This window comes from Mytilus edulis, chromosome 13 (genome assembly GCF_963676685.1).
Source record: "Mytilus edulis chromosome 13, xbMytEdul2.2, whole genome shotgun sequence".
Lineage (NCBI taxonomy): Eukaryota > Metazoa > Mollusca > Bivalvia > Mytilida > Mytilidae > Mytilus > Mytilus edulis.
In genome coordinates this window covers 43,297,864-43,315,120 of record NC_092356.1, presented here as the reverse complement: position 1 = coordinate 43,315,120, position 17,257 = coordinate 43,297,864, and positions in this window count along the sequence as shown.

Genomic DNA, 17,257 nt, shown 5'->3' with positions numbered 1-17,257 from the left:
TTTATTTGTATCAAGGGTGCTATACATCAAGTACATTTGTACCGATGCAACTATAGCAGTGCATACATCTTGGACAGAAAAGTTCGCCTTTTCTTACATTTCACGTTTTAATAACGACTTTGATAATTTATATGTCACTAACCCGAATAATTCAGTCCCTTCCCGTAATCGATCTCTCCTACTTGCGAGGTAGTAATCGTAGATCAGTGGAATATAACGACTGAATTATTCGGGTTAATATGTCACATGCCATTTTATCTTATACATTAAAGAACAGTGTGAATAAAATTTCAAGACATCGTGCTTCTCAACGAACATACAAACTGCAAGCATGGAGAGGACTTGATCTGTACTCATTTTTCCAAACGCTTCAAAAGCAGAACTGGCTTGGCTTACCCTATGAATTAAGTAACAGTAGCTTTTAATCCCGCCCGTTTTGTAGTATTGCATTTCTACAAAACAGCACTTTTTAGATAACTAAGTCATCAAACACCCAAACAACAAGCCACATAAATGTGTGAAATTCGAAGAGTCATTTCTGTACAAATATATTTTGAAACAACTTGTACCAAGTTGCCAAAATGAAAACAACAACAAGTATTAGTGGGATTTATGTAAACAGGAATTTGCAACTTCAAAAGTCCTAGCGAATCACAAAGCAGGGACACATGACAATACAGTTCACACATGCCAATACTGTTGGAAAACGTATAAATGGCCAGCCCGTTTTTATAGACATATAAAAAGTCATAAATAGATATATATATTAAAGTAATCTACTTAGTTTTTTCATTTGTTGCAAGTCCATTTATTACATTAATCTACAATAAAAATTCTTCGCGTCTTAGAAATTCGACATCAGAAATGATTGCACATACAGTGATAATTCATCGCATCTATAGTTAAATTTGAATCGCTTATAATAATCGACATTCTATACTATGTTTCTTTTAACACATATATTTAAACTTTAATACTGTTATTGTACATTAAAGAGACATATCACAATGAAAATATGTTAAACGTTAATTTCAAATCAATTATTTTGGTATTTTCGAAACGTAAACAATTACAGTTTTCCCCATGATCCTTTATTCTACAATAGACATACTCGCATACGACAGTGAAAATGATATAACTTGATTCGCACTTTATATACACTGATATAGAATATAACTGATGTATATAAAATAGCACTTGTGTGCGTATGTGTGTATTTTTTTAATTTTATTTGTTTTTACATCGTTGTTCACATAATGTCAATATAAATGAATCTTTATTTGACTGTTATACAAGTCAGAGGTTTAACTAGCCATAAACTAGATTTAATCCAGCGTTTTATACATAAGAAAATATCTATACAAAATATGAAATTTGACAGTTGTTATTCAATATATTGTTGTGTTTAAGCTTTTGATTTTACCATTTACTTAGGGCCTTCTAGTTTAGAATTTAACTCGAAGTTTTTATTTTTTTTTGTTATCTTACTTTTAAGACCGTGAACATTGCAAATGAACAAAAAAAAAACACTTTGTAAGACAAAAAATATGTAACGTATAAAAATATTTGTTTGTCGTTAACGTTACTCAAACTAATTTCTCGTACAATGACAAGTGTCGCGTTTAATTAAGTGAGTACAAGTTTTGGTGGGGTTCGTGTTGCTGTTGTACTCTTTGTGACATTTTACCTATTGTGTATGTTTGTTTTGTTCACACAACATTGTCAATATTATACAATTTGATGCGACTGTCATACAAGTGAGAGGTTTAGCTAGCTTTTAAACCAGGTTGAAGCCACCATTTCCGACATAAGAAAATGCCCGTACCAAGTCAGGAATATGATAGATGTAATCCGTTATATAACTTTTGGGATTTATGTTTATTATTTAATGTTGTTGGCTTTCAACAACATTCCTCTATGGTCGGGTTGTTGTCGCTTCTACACATTGCCAATTTCCATTCTCAATTTTACCTTTTCATACATGTGATTCAGAAGAGATACATCATATGTGTCTGTATAGCTTAAGGTGGACTTTCCCCAATACATCTGCTAGAGATCCCAAGTTTGTCTAATATGCATCTGATTGAGTAATAGGAACATCTTTGCATATCCGAATATAGTTCCAGTCTAATCTACATTCTATTGAGTAATTGTACAGCTTCTCATTCATCTGATTGAGTAATTAGTGGAATTTCAAGAGTGGATCCAATGTATAATTGTAATAATGTACATAGTAGTCTGCTTTAAAGAATGGACATATTTTTATTTTATGCGATAAAAATGAACGATTTAGTGTTCCGCTATTAAAATTTATATAATGCAATGCTTTTTGAATAAACCTATTGCTGAATTAATGGAGCTAGTCATTGGCTATAAAAAGTGACCTAATACTATGCTATAAGACTTTCTTAGTGTTGTGCTGTAGGAATGGACTAACTTTTATGCTGTAAAATTGTCCCTAATGTATCGATCCAGTAATGTACCTAGTGTTCTGCTATAAAGGTATACCTAATGTTATGCTTTTGAAATTGACATAGTTAGTTGCTCTTATAATGTACCTAATGTTCTGCTATAAGATTTGGCCTAATGCTTTGCAAACATATCAGAATATGGTTCCAGTCTAATCTACATTTTATTGAGTAATTGTACAGCTTCTCATTCATCTGATTGAGTCCTAGTACTTAAAAGTATTTCGAAAATTGATCCCATGTATAATTGTAGTAATGTTCATAGTGGTCTGTTTTAAAGAATGAAACTATTGATATGCGATAAGAATGGACGAATTATTGTTCTGCTATAAGAATCAGTATAATGCTTTGCTTTAAGAATAAACCTAGTGTATTGCTATACTAATGGAACTAGCTAAATAGTCAGTGGCTATGGGAATGGACATAATGCTATGCTATAAGAATGGACCTTCTTAGTGTTGTCCTATAAGAATGGACTTAACTTTATGTTTTTAAATTGGTTTCTGGTGTTGCACCCTAAATATGTACCTAGTGTTCTGGTTTCGATAATGGACCTATTGATATGCAATAAGAATGGACGACTTAGTGTTCTGCTATAAGAATCAGCATAATGCTTTGCTTAACGAATGAACCTAGTGTATTGCTATACTAATGGACCTAGTCATTGGCTATGGGAATGGACCTAATACTATGCTATAAGAATGGACTTTCTTAGTGTTGTGCTATAAGAATGGACTTAACTTTATGCTTTAAAATTGGCTTTAATGTTTCACTCTAAATATGTACCTAGTGTTCTGCTATACAATTATTCCTAATGCTATGCTATTACAATTGAACTAGTGTAAAGCTCTTATAATGTTCCTAGTGTTCTGCTATACAATTAGACTTAATGCTTTGCTATAAGAATGAACCTAGTTTATTGCTATAAAAATGTACCCCTTGGTTCGCTATTAAGCTTTGAGTAAGACTACACCTTCTCATACATGTGATTAAGAAGGGATACATCATATGTGTCTGTATGGCTTAGGGTGAAGCTTTCTCATACATCTGCTAGAGATCCCAAGCTTGTCTCATATGCACCTGTTTGAGTAAGGCCACAGCTTTGCAAACATATCAGAATATGGTTCCAGTCTAATCTACATTTTATTGAGTAATTGTACAGCTTCTCATTCACCTGATTGAGTCCTAGTACTTAAAAAGTATTTCGATAATTGATCCCATGTATAATTGTAGTAGTGTTCATAGTGGTCTGGTTTAAATAATGGACCTATTGATATGCAATCAGAATGGACGACTTAGTGGTCTGCTAAAGAATCAGCATAATTCTTTGCTTTAAGAATGAACCTAGTGTATTGCTATACTAATGGACCTAGTCATTGGCTATGGAAATGGACCTAATACTATGCTATAAGAATGGACTTTCTTAGTGTTGTGCTATAAGAATGGACTTAACTTGATGCTTTAAAATTGGCTTTAATGTTTCACTCTAAATATGTACCTAGTGTTCTGCTATACAATTATTCCTAATGTTATGCTATTAAAATTGAACTAGTGTAAAGCTCTTATAATGTACCTAGTGTTCTGCTATACAATTAGACTTAATGCTTTGCTATAAGAATGGACCTAGTTTATTGCTATAAAAATGTACCGATTGGTTCGCTATTAAGCTTTGAGTAAGAATACACCTTCTCATACATGTGATTAAGAAGGGATACATCATATGTGTCTGTATGGCTTAGGGTGAAGCTTTCTCATACATCTGCTAGAGATCCCAAGCTTGTCTCATATGCATCTGTTTGAGAGAGGGCACAGCTTTGCAAACATATCAGAATATGGTTCCAGTCTAATCTACATTTTATTGAGTAATTGTACAGCTTCTCATTCACCTGATTGAGTCTTAGTACTTAAAAAGTATATCGATAATTGATCCCATGTATAATTGTAGTTGTGTTTATAGTGGTCTGGTTTAAATAATGGACCTATTGATATGCAATAAGAATGGACGACTTAGTGTTCTGCTATAAGAATCAGCATAATGCTTTGCTTTAAGAATAAACCTAGTGTATTGCTATACTAATGGACCTAGTCATTGGTTATGGGAATGGACCTAATACTATGCTATAAGAATGGACTTTCTTAGTGTTGTGCTATAAGAATGGACTTAACTTTATGCTTTAAAATTGGCTTTAATGTTTCACTCTAAATATATACCTAGTGTTCTGCTATACAATTATTCCTAATGTTATGCTATTAAAATTGACCTAGTGTAAAGCTCTTATAATGTACCTAGTGTTCTGCTATACAATTAGACTTAATGCTTTGCTATAAGAATGGACCTAGTTTATTGCTATAAAAATGTACCCATTGGTTCGCTATTAAGCTTTGAGTAAGAATACACCTTCTGATACATGTGATTAAGAAGGGATACATCATATGTGTCTGTATGGCTTAGGGTGAAGCTTTCTTATACATCTGCTAAAGATCCCAAGCTTGTCTCTTATGCATCTGTTTGAGAGAGGGCACAGCTTTGCAAACATATCAGAATATGGTTCCAGTCTAATTTACATTTTATTGAGTAATTGTACAGCTTCTCATTCACCTGATTGAGTCCTAGTACTTAAAAAGTATTTCGATAATTGATCCCATGTATAATTGTAGTTGTGTTCATAGTGGTCTGGTTTAAATAATGGACCTATTGATATGCAATAAGAATGGTCGACTTAGTGTTCTGCTATAAGAATCAGCATAATGCTTTGCTTTAAGAATGAACCTAGTGTATTGCTATACTAATGGACCTAGTCATTGGCTATGGGAATGAACCTAATGCTATGCTATAAGAATGGACTTATTTAGTGTTGTGCTATAAGAATGGACTTAACTTTATGCTTTAAAATTGGCTTTAATGTTTCACTCTAAATATGTACCTAGTGTTCTGCTATACAATTATTCCTAATGTTATGCTATTAAAATTAACCTAGTGTAAAGCTCTTATAATGTACCTAGTGTTCTGCTATACAATTAAACTTAATGCTTTGCTATAAGAATGGACCTAGTTTATTGCTATAAAAATGTACCGGTTGGTTCGCTATTAAGCTTTGAGTAAGAATACACCTTCTCATACATGTGATTAAGAAGGGATACATCATATGTGTCTGTATGGCTTAGGGTGAAGCTTTCTCATACATCTGCTAGAGATCCCAAGCTTGTCTCATATGCATCTGTTTGAGTAAGGGCATAGCTTTGCAAACATATCAGAATATGGTTCCAGTCTAATTTACATTTTATTGAGTAATTGTACAGCTTCTCATTCACCTGATTGAGTCCTAGTACTTAAAAAGCATTTCAATAATTGATCCCATGTATTATTGTAGTAATGTTCATAGTGGTCTGGTTTAAATAATGGACCTATTGATATGCAATAAGAATGAACGACTTAGTGTTTTGCTATAAGAATCAGAATAATGCTTTGCTTTAAGAATGAACCTAGTGTATTGCTATACTAATGGACCTAGTCATTGGCTATGGGAATAGACCTAATGCTATGCTATAAGAATGGACTTATTTAGTGTTGTGCTATAAGAATGGACTTAACTTTATGCTTTAAAATTGGCTTTAATGTTTCACTCTAAATATGTACCTAGTGTTCTGCTATACAATTATTCCTAATGTTATGCTATTAAAATTGACCTAGTGTAAAGCTCTTATTATGTACCTAGTGTTCTGCTATACAATTAGACTTAATGCTTTGCTATAAGAATGGACCTAGTTTATTGCTATAAAAAATGTACCCATTGTTTTGCTATTAAGCTTTGAGTAAGAATACACCTGCTCATACATGTGATTAAGAAGGGATACATCATATGTGTCTGTATGGCTTAGGGTGGAGCTTTCTCATACATCTGCTAGAGATCCCAAGCTTGTCTCATATGCATCTGTTTGAGAGAGGGCACAGCTTTGCAAACATATCAGAATATGGTTCCAGTCTAATTTACATATTTTATTGAGTAATTGTACAGCTTCTCATTCACCTGATTGAGTCCTAGTACTTAAAAAGTATTTCGATAATTGATCTCATGTATAATTGTAGTTGTTATACAATTAGACTTAATGCTTTGCTATAAGAATGGACCTAGTCTATTGATATGCAATAAGAATGGACGACTTAGTGTTCTGCTATAAGAATCAGCATAATGCTTTGCTTTAAGAATGAACCTAGTGTATTGCTATACTAATGGACCTAGTCATAGGCTATGGGAATGGACCTAATACTATGCTATAAGAATGGACTTTCTTAGAGTTGTGCTATAAGAATGGACTTAACTTTATGCTTTAAAATTGGCTTTAATGTTTCACTCTAAATATGTACCTAGTGTTCTGCTATACAATTATTTCTAATGTTATGCTATTAAAATTGACCTAGTGTAAAGCTCTTATAATGTACCTAGTGTTCTGCTATACATTTAGACTTGATGCTTTGCTATAAGAATGGACCTAGTTTATTGCTATAAAAAATGTACCCATTGGTTCGCTATTAAGCTTTGAGTAAGAATACACCTGCTCATACATGTGATTAAGAAGGGATACAGCATATGTGTCTGTATGGCTTAGGGTGGAGCTTTCTCATACATATGCTTGAGATCCCAAGCTTGTCTCATATGCATCTGTTTGAGAGAGGGCACAGCTTTGCAAACATATCAGAATATGGTTCCAGTCTAATTTACATATTTTATTGAGTAATTGTACAGCTTCTCATTCACCTGATTGAGTTCTAGTACTTAAAAAGTATTTCGATAATTGATCCCATGTATAATTGTAGTAATGTTCATAGTGGTCTGGTTTAAATAATGGACCTATTGATATGCAATAAGAATGGTCGACTTAGTGTTCTGCTATAAGAATCAGCATAATGCTTTGCTTTAAGAATGAACCTAGTGTATTGCTATACTAATGGACCTAGTCATTGGCTATGGGAATGAACCTAATGCTATGCTATAAGAATGGACTTATTTAGTGTTGTGCTATAAGAATGGACTTAACTTTATGCTTTAAAATTGGCTTTAATGTTTCACTCTAAATATGTACCTAGTGTTCTGCTATACAATTATTCCTAATGTTATGCTATTAAAATTAACCTAGTGTAAAGCTCTTATAATGTACCTAGTGTTCTGCTATACAATTAAACTTAATGCTTTGCTATAAGAATGGACCTAGTTTATTGCTATAAAAATGTACCGGTTGGTTCGCTATTAAGCTTTGAGTAAGAATACACCTTCTCATACATGTGATTAAGAAGGGATACATCATATGTGTCTGTATGGCTTAGGGTGAAGCTTTCTCATACATCTGCTAGAGATCCCAAGCTTGTCTCATATGCATCTGTTTGAGTAAGGGCATAGCTTTGCAAACATATCAGAATATGGTTCCAGTCTAATTTACATTTTATTGAGTAATTGTACAGCTTCTCATTCACCTGATTGAGTCCTAGTACTTAAAAAGCATTTCAATAATTGATCCCATGTATTATTGTAGTAATGTTCATAGTGGTCTGGTTTAAATAATGGACCTATTGATATGCAATAAGAATGAACGACTTAGTGTTTTGCTATAAGAATCAGCATAATGCTTTGCTTTAAGAATGAACCTAGTGTATTGCTATACTAATGGACCTAGTCATTGGCTATGGGAATAGACCTAATGCTATGCTATAAGAATGGACTTATTTAGTGTTGTGCTATAAGAATGGACTTAACTTTATGCTTTAAAATTGGCTTTAATGTTTCACTCTAAATATGTACCTAGTGTTCTGCTATACAATTATTCCTAATGTTATGCTATTAAAATTGACCTAGTGTAAAGCTCTTATTATGTACCTAGTGTTCTGCTATACAATTAGACTTAATGTTTTGCTATAAGAATGGACCTAGTTTATTGCTATAAAAAATGTACCCATTGTTTTGCTATTAAGGTTTGAGTAAGAATACACCTGCTCATACATGTGATTAAGAAGGGATACATCATATGTGTCTGTATGGCTTAGGGTGGAGCTTTCTCATACATCTGCTAGAGATCCCAAGCTTGTCTCATATGCATCTGTTTGAGAGAGGGCACAGCTTTGCAAACATATCAGAATATGGTTCCAGTCTAATTTACATATTTTATTGAGTAATTGTACAGCTTCTCATTCACCTGATTGAGTCCTAGTACTTAAAAAGTATTTCGATAATTGATCTCATGTATAATTGTAGTTGTTATACAATTAGACTTAATGCTTTCTAGTCTATTGATATGCAATAAGAATGGACGACTTAGTGTTCTGCTATAAGAATCAGCATAATGCTTTGCTTTAAGAATGAACCTAGTGTATTGCTATACTAATGGACCTAGTTATAGGCTATGGGAATGGACCTAATACTATGCTATAAGAATGGACTTTCTTAGTGTTGTGCTATAAGAATGGACTTAAATTTATGCTTTAAAATTGGCTTTAATGTTTCACTCTAAATATGTACCTAGTGTTCTGCTATACAATTATTCCTAATGTTATGCTATTAAAATTAACCTAGTGTAAAGCTCTTATAATGTACCTAGTGTTCTGCTATACAATTAGACTTAATGCTTTGCTATAAGAATGGACCTAGTTTATTGCTATAAAAAATGTACCCATTGGTTCGCTATTAAGCTTTGAGTAAGAATACACCTGCTCATACATGTGATTAAGAAGGGATACAGCATATGTGTCTGTATGGCTTAGGGTGGAGCTTTCTCATACATATGCTTGAGATCCCAAGCTTGTCTCATATGCATCTGTTTGAGAGAGGGCACAGCTTTGCAAACATATCAGAATATGGTTCCAGTCTAATTTACATATTTTATTGAGTAATTGTACAGCTTCTCATTCACCTGATTGAGTCCTAGTACTTAAAAAGTATTTCGATAATTGATCCCATGTATAATTGTAGTTGTGTTCATAGTGGTCTGGTTTAAATAATGGACCTATTGATATGCAATAAGAATGGTCGACTTAGTGTTCTGCTATAAGAATCAGCATAATGCTTTGCTTTAAGAATGAACCTAGTGTATTGCTATACTAATGGACCTAGTCATTGGCTATGGGAATGGACCTAATGCTATGCTATAAGAATAGACTTATTTAGTGTTGTGCTATAAGAATGGACTTAACTTTATGCTTTAAAATTGGCTTTAATGTTTCACTCTAAATATGTACCTAGTGTTCTGCTATACAATTATTCCTAATGTTATGCTATTAAAATTAACCTAGTGTAAAGGTCTAATAATGTACCTAGTGTTCTGCTATACAATTATTCCTAATGTTATGCTATTAAAATTAACCTAGTGTAAAGCTCTAATAATGTACCTAGTGTTCTGCTATACAATTAAACTTAATGCTTTGCTATAAGAATGGACCTAGTTTATTGCTATAAAAATGTACCGATTGGTTCGCTATTAAGCTTTGAGTAAGAATACACCTTCTCATACATGTGATTAAGAAGGGATACATCATATGTGTCTGTATGGCTTAGGGTGAAGCTTTCTCATACATCTGCTAGAGATCCCAAGCTTGTCTCATATGCATCTGTTTAAGTAAGGGCATAGCTTTGCAAACATATCAGAATATGGTTCCAGTCTAATTTACATTTTATTGAGTAATTGTACAGCTTCTCATTCACCTGATTGAGTCCTAGTACTTAAAAAGCATTTCAATAATTGATCCCATGTATAATTGTAGTAATGTTCATAGTGGTCTGGTTTAAATAATGGACCTATTGATATGCAATAAGAATGAACGACTTAGTGTTTTGCTATAAGAATCAGCATAATGCTTTGCTTTAAGAATGAACCTAGTGTATTGCTATACTAATGGACCTAGTCATTGGCTATGGGAATGGACCTAATGCTATGCTATAAGAATGGACTTAATTAGTGTTGTGCTATAAGAATGGACTTAACTTTATGCTTTAAAATTGGCTTTAATGTTTCACTCTAAATATGTACCTAGTGTTCTGCTATACAATTATTCCTAATGTTATGCTATTAAACTTGACCTAGTGTAAAGTTCTTATTATGTACCTAGTGTTCTGCTATACAATTAGACTTAATGCTTTGCTATAAGAATGGACCTAGTTTATTGCTATAAAAAATGTACCCATTGTTTCGCTATTAAGCTTTGAGTAAGAATACACCTGCTCATACATGTGATTAAGAAGGGATACATCATATGTGTCTGTATGGCTTAGGGTGGAGCTTTCTCATACATCTGCTAGAGATCCCAAGCTTGTCTCATATGCATCTGTTTGAGAGAGGGCACAGCTTTGCAAACATATCAGAATATGGTTCCAGTCTAATTTACATATTTTATTGAGTAATTGTACAGCTTCTCATTCACCTGATTGAGTCCTAGTACTTAAAAAGTATTTCGATAATTGATCTCATGTATAATTGTAGTTGTTATACAATTAGACTTAATGCTTTCTAGTCTATTGATATGCAATAAGAATGGACGACTTAGTGTTCTGCTATAAGAATCAGCATAATGCTTTGCTTTAAGAATGAACCTAGTGTATTGCTATACTAATGGACCTAGTCATAGGCTATGGGAATGGACCTAATACTATGCTATAAGAATGGACTTTCTTAGTGTTGTGCTATAAGAATGGACTTAACTTTATGCTTTAAAATTGGCTTTAATGTTTCACTCTAAATATGTACCTAGTGTTCTGCTATACAATTATTCCTAATGTTATGCTATTAAAATTGACCTAGTGTAAAGCTCTTATAATGTACCTAGTGTTCTGCTATACAATTAGACTTAATGCTTTGCTATAAGAATGGACCTAGTTTATTGCTATAAGAAACGAACCCATTGGTTCGCTATTAAGCTTTGAGTAAGAATACACCTGCTCATACATGTGATTAAGAAGGGATACAGCATATGTGTCTGTATGGCTTAGGGTGGAGCTTTCTCATACATCTGCTAGAGATCCCAAGGTTGTCTCATATGCATCTGTTTGAGAGAGGGCACAGCTTTGCAAACATATCAGAATATGGTTCCAGTCTAATTTACATATTTTATTGAGTAATTGTACAGCTTCTCATTCACCTGATTGAGTCCTAGTACTTAAAAAGTATTTCGATAATTGATCCCATGTATAATTGTAGTTGTTATACAATTAGACCTAATGCTTTGCTATAAGAATGGACCTAGTCTATTGATATGCAATAAGAATGGACGACTTAGTGTTCTGCTATAAGAATCAGCATAATGCTTTGCTTTAAGAATGAACCTAGTGTATTGCTATACTAATGGACCTAGTCATAGGCTATGGGAATGGACCTAATACTATGCTATAAGAATGGACTTTCTTAGTGTTGTGCTATAAGAATGGACTTAAATTTATGCTTTAAAATTGGCTTTAATGTTTCACTCTAAATATGTACCTAGTGTTCTGCTATACAATTATTCCTAATGTTATGCTATTTAAATTAACCTAGTGTAAAGCTCTTATAATGTACCTAGTGTTCTGCTATACAATTAGACTTAATGCTTTGCTATAAGAATGGACCTAGTTTATTGCTATAAAAAATGTACCCATTGGTTCGCTATTAAGCTTTGAGTAAGAATACACCTGCTCATACATGTGATTAAGAAGGGATACAGCATATGTGTCTGTATGGCTTAGGGTGGAGCTTTCTCATACATATGCTTGAGATCCCAAGCTTGTCTCATATGCATCTGTTTGAGAGAGGGCACAGCTTTGCAAACATATCAGAATATGGTTCCAGTCTAATTTACATATTTTATTGAGTAATTGTACAGCTTCTCATTCACCTGATTGAGTCCTAGTACTTAAAAAGTATTTCGATAATTGATCCCATGTATAATTGTAGTTGTGTTCATAGTGGTCTGGTTTAAATAATGGACCTATTGATATGCAATAAGAATGGTCGACTTAGTGTTCTGCTATAAGAATCAGCATAATGCTTTGCTTTAAGAATGAACCTAGTGTATTGCTATACTAATGGACCTAGTCATTGGCTATGGGAATGGACCTAATGCTATGCTATAAGAATGGACTTATTTAGTGTTGTGCTATAAGAATGGACTTAACTTTATGCTTTAAAATTGGCTTTAATGTTTCACTCTAAATATGTACCTAGTGTTCTGCTATACAATTATTCCTAATGTTATGCTATTAAAATTAACCTAGTGTAAAGCTCTTATAATGTACCTAGTGTTCTGCTATACAATTAAACTTAATGCTTTGCTATAAGAATGGACCTAGTTTATTGCTATAAAAATGTACCGATTGGTTCGCTATTAAGCTTTGAGTAAGAATACACCTTCTCATACATGTGATTAAGAAGGGATACATCATATGTGTCTGTATGGCTTAGGGTGAAGCTTTCTTATACATCTGCTAGAGATCCCAAGCTTGTCTCATATGCATCTGTTTGAGTAAGGGCATAGCTTTGCAAACATATCAGAATATGGTTCCAGTCTAATTTACATTTTATTGAGTAATTGTACAGCTTCTCATTCACCTGATTGAGTCCTAGTACTTAAAAAGCATTTCGATAATTGATCCCATGTATAATTGTAGTAATGTTCATAGTGGTCTGGTTTAAATAATGGACCTATTGATATGCAATAAGAATGAACGACTTAGTGTTTTGCTATAAGAATCAGCATAATGCTTTGCTTTAAGAATGAACCTAGTGTATTGCTATACTAATGGACCTAGTCATTGGCTATGGGAATAGACCTAATGCTATGCTATAAGAATGGACTTATTTAGTGTTGTGCTATAAGAATGGACTTAACTTTATGCTTTAAAATTGGCTTTAATGTTTCACTCTAAATATGTACCTAGTGTTCTGCTATACAATTATTCCTAATGTTATGCTATTAAAATTGACCTAGTGTAAAGCTCTTATTATGTACCTAGTGTTCTGCTATACAATTAGACTTAATGCTTTGCTATAAGAATGGACCTAGTTTATTGCTATAAAAAATGTACCCATTGTTTCGCTATTAAGCTTTGAGTAAGAATACACCTTCTCATACATGTGATTAAGAAGGGATACATCATATGTGTCTGTATGGCTTAGGGTGGAGCTTTCTCATACATCTGCTAGAGATCCCAAGCTTGTCTCATATGCATCTGTTTGAGAGAGGGCACAGCTTTGCAAACATATCAGAATATGGTTCCAGTCTAATTTACATATTTTATTGAGTAATTGTACAGCTTCTCATTCACCTGATTGAGTCCTAGTACTTAAAAAGTATTTCGATAATTGATCTCATGTATAATTGTAGTTGTTATACAATTAGACTTAATGCTTTCTAGTCTATTGATATGCAATAAGAATGGACGACTTAGTGTTCTGCTATAAGAATCAGCATAATGCTTTGCTTTAAGAATGAACCTAGTGTATTGCTATACTAATGGACTTAGTTATAGGCTATGGGAATGGACCTAATACTATGCTATAAGAATGGACTTTCTTAGTGTTGTGCTATAAGAATGGACTTAAATTTATGCTTTAAAATTGGCTTTAATGTTTCACTCTAAATATGTACCTAGTGTTCTGCTATACAATTATTCCTAATGTTATGCTATTAAAATTAACCTAGTGTAAAGCTCTTATAATGTACCTAGTGTTCTGCTATACAATTAGACTTAATGCTTTGCTATAAGAATGGACCTAGTTTATTGCTATAAAAAATGTACCCATTGGTTCGCTATTAAGCTTTGAGTAAGAATACACCTGCTCATACATGTGATTAAGAAGGGATACAGCATATGTGTCTGTATGGCTTAGGGTGGAGCTTTCTCATACATATGCTTGAGATCCCAAGCTTGTCTCATATGCATCTGTTTGAGAGAGGGCACAGCTTTGCAAACATATCAGAATATGGTTCCAGTCTAATTTACATATTTTATTGAGTAATTGTACAGCTTCTCATTCACCTGATTGAGTCCTAGTACTTAAAAAGTATTTCGATAATTGATCCCATGTATAATTGTAGTTGTGTTCATAGTGGTCTGGTTTAAATAATGGACCTATTGATATGCAATAAGAATGGTCGACTTAGTGTTCTGCTATAAGAATCAGCATAATGCTTTGCTTTAAGAATGAACCTAGTGTATTGCTATACTAATGGACCTAGTCATTGGCTATGGGAATGGACCTAATGCTATGCTATAAGAATGGACTTATTTAGTGTTGTGCTATAAGAATGGACTTAACTTTATGCTTTAAAATTGGCTTTAATGTTTCACTCTAAATATGTACCTAGTGTTCTGCTATACAATTATTCCTAATGTTATGCTATTAAAATTAACCTAGTGTAAAGCTCTAATAATGTACCTAGTGTTCTGCTATACAATTAAACTTAATGCTTTGCTATAAGAATGGACCTAGTTTATTGCTATAAAAATGTACCGATTGGTTCGCTATTAAGCTTTGAGTAAGAATACACCTTCTCATACATGTGATTAAGAAGGGATACATCATATGTGTCTGTATGGCTTAGGGTGAAGCTTTCTCATACATCTGCTAGAGATCCCAAGCTTGTCTCATATGCATCTGTTTAAGTAAGGGCATAGCTTTGCAAACATATCAGAATATGGTTCCAGTCTAATTTACATTTTATTGAGTAATTGTACAGCTTCTCATTCACCTGATTGAGTCCTAGTACTTAAAAAGCATTTCAATAATTGATCCCATGTATAATTGTAGTAATGTTCATAGTGGTCTGGTTTAAATAATGGACCTATTGATATGCAATAAGAATGAACGACTTAGTGTTTTGCTATAAGAATCAGCATAATGCTTTGCTTTAAGAATGAACCTAGTGTATTGCTATTCTAATGGACCTAGTCATTGGCTATGGGAATGGACCTAATGCTATGCTATAAGAATGGACTTAATTAGTGTTGTGCTATAAGAATGGACTTAACTTTATGCTTTAAAATTGGCTTTAATGTTTCACTCTAAATATGTACCTAGTGTTCTGCTATACAATTATTCCTAATGTTATGCTATTAAACTTGACCTAGTGTAAAGTTCTTATTATGTACCTAGTGTTCTGCTATACAATTAGACTTAATGCTTTGCTATAAGAATGGACCTAGTTTAGTGCTATAAAAAATGTACCCATTGTTTCGCTATTAAGCTTTGAGTAAGAATACACCTGCTCATACATGTGATTAAGAAGGGATACATCATATGTGTCTGTATGGCTTAGGGTGGAGCTTTCTCATACATCTGCTAGAGATCCCAAGCTTGTCTCATATGCATCTGTTTGAGAGAGGGCACAGCTTTGCAAACATATCAGAATATGGTTCCAGTCTAATTTACATATTTTATTGAGTAATTGTACAGCTTCTCATTCACCTGATTGAGTCCTAGTACTTAAAAAGTATTTCGATAATTGATCTCATGTATAATTGTAGTTGTTATACAATAGACTTAATGCTTTCTAGTCTATTGATATGCAATAAGAATGGACGACTTAGTGTTCTGCTATAAGAATCAGCATAATGCTTTGCTTTAAGAATGAACCTAGCGTATTGCTATACTAATGGACCTAGTCATAGGCTATGGGAATGGACCTAATACTATGCTATAAGAATGGACTTTCTTAGTGTTGTGCTATAAGAATGGACTTAACTTTATGCTTTAAAATTGGCTTTAATGTTTCACTCTAAATATGTACCTAGTGTTCTGCTATACAATTATTTCTAATGTTATGCTATTAAAATTGACCTAGTGTAAAGCTCTTATAATGTACCTAGTGTTCTGCTATACATTTAGACTTGATGCTTTGCTATAAGAATGGACCTAGTTTATTGCTATAAAAAATGTACCCATTGGTTCGCTATTAAGCTTTGAGTAAGAATACACCTGCTCATACATGTGATTAAGAAGGGATACAGCATATGTGTCTGTATGGCTTAGGGTGGAGCTTTCTCATACATATGCTTGAGATCCCAAGCTTGTCTCATATGCATCTGTTTGAGAGAGGGCACAGCTTTGCAAACATATCAGAATATGGTTCCAGTCTAATTTACATATTTTATTGAGTAATTGTACAGCTTCTCATTCACCTGATTGAGTTCTAGTACTTAAAAAGTATTTCGATAATTGATCCCATGTATAATTGTAGTAATGTTCATAGTGGTCTGGTTTAAATAATGGACCTATTGATATGCAATAAGAATGGTCGACTTAGTGTTCTGCTATAAAAATCAGCATAATGCTTTGCTTTAAGAATGAACCTAGTGTATTGCTATACTAATGGACCTAGTCATTGGCTATGGGAATGGACCTAATGCTATGCTATAAGAATGGACTTATTTAGTGTTGTGCTATAAGAATGGACTTAACTTTATGCTTTGAAATTGGCTTTAATGTTTCACTCTAAATATGTACCTAGTGTTCTGCTATACAATTATTCCTAATGTTATGCTATTAAAATTGACCTAGTGTAAAGCTCTTATAATGTACCTAGTGTTCTGCTATACAATTAGACTTAATGCTTTGCTATAAGAATGGACCTAGTTTATTGCTATAAAAAACGAACCCATTGGTTCGCTATTAAGCTTTGAGTAAGAATACACCTGCTCATACATGTGATTAAGAAGGGATACATCATATGTGTCTGTATGGCTTAGGGTGGAGCTTTCTCATACATCTGCTAGAGATCCCAAGCTTGTCTCATATGCATCTGTTTGAGAGAGGGCACAGCTTTGCAAACATATCAG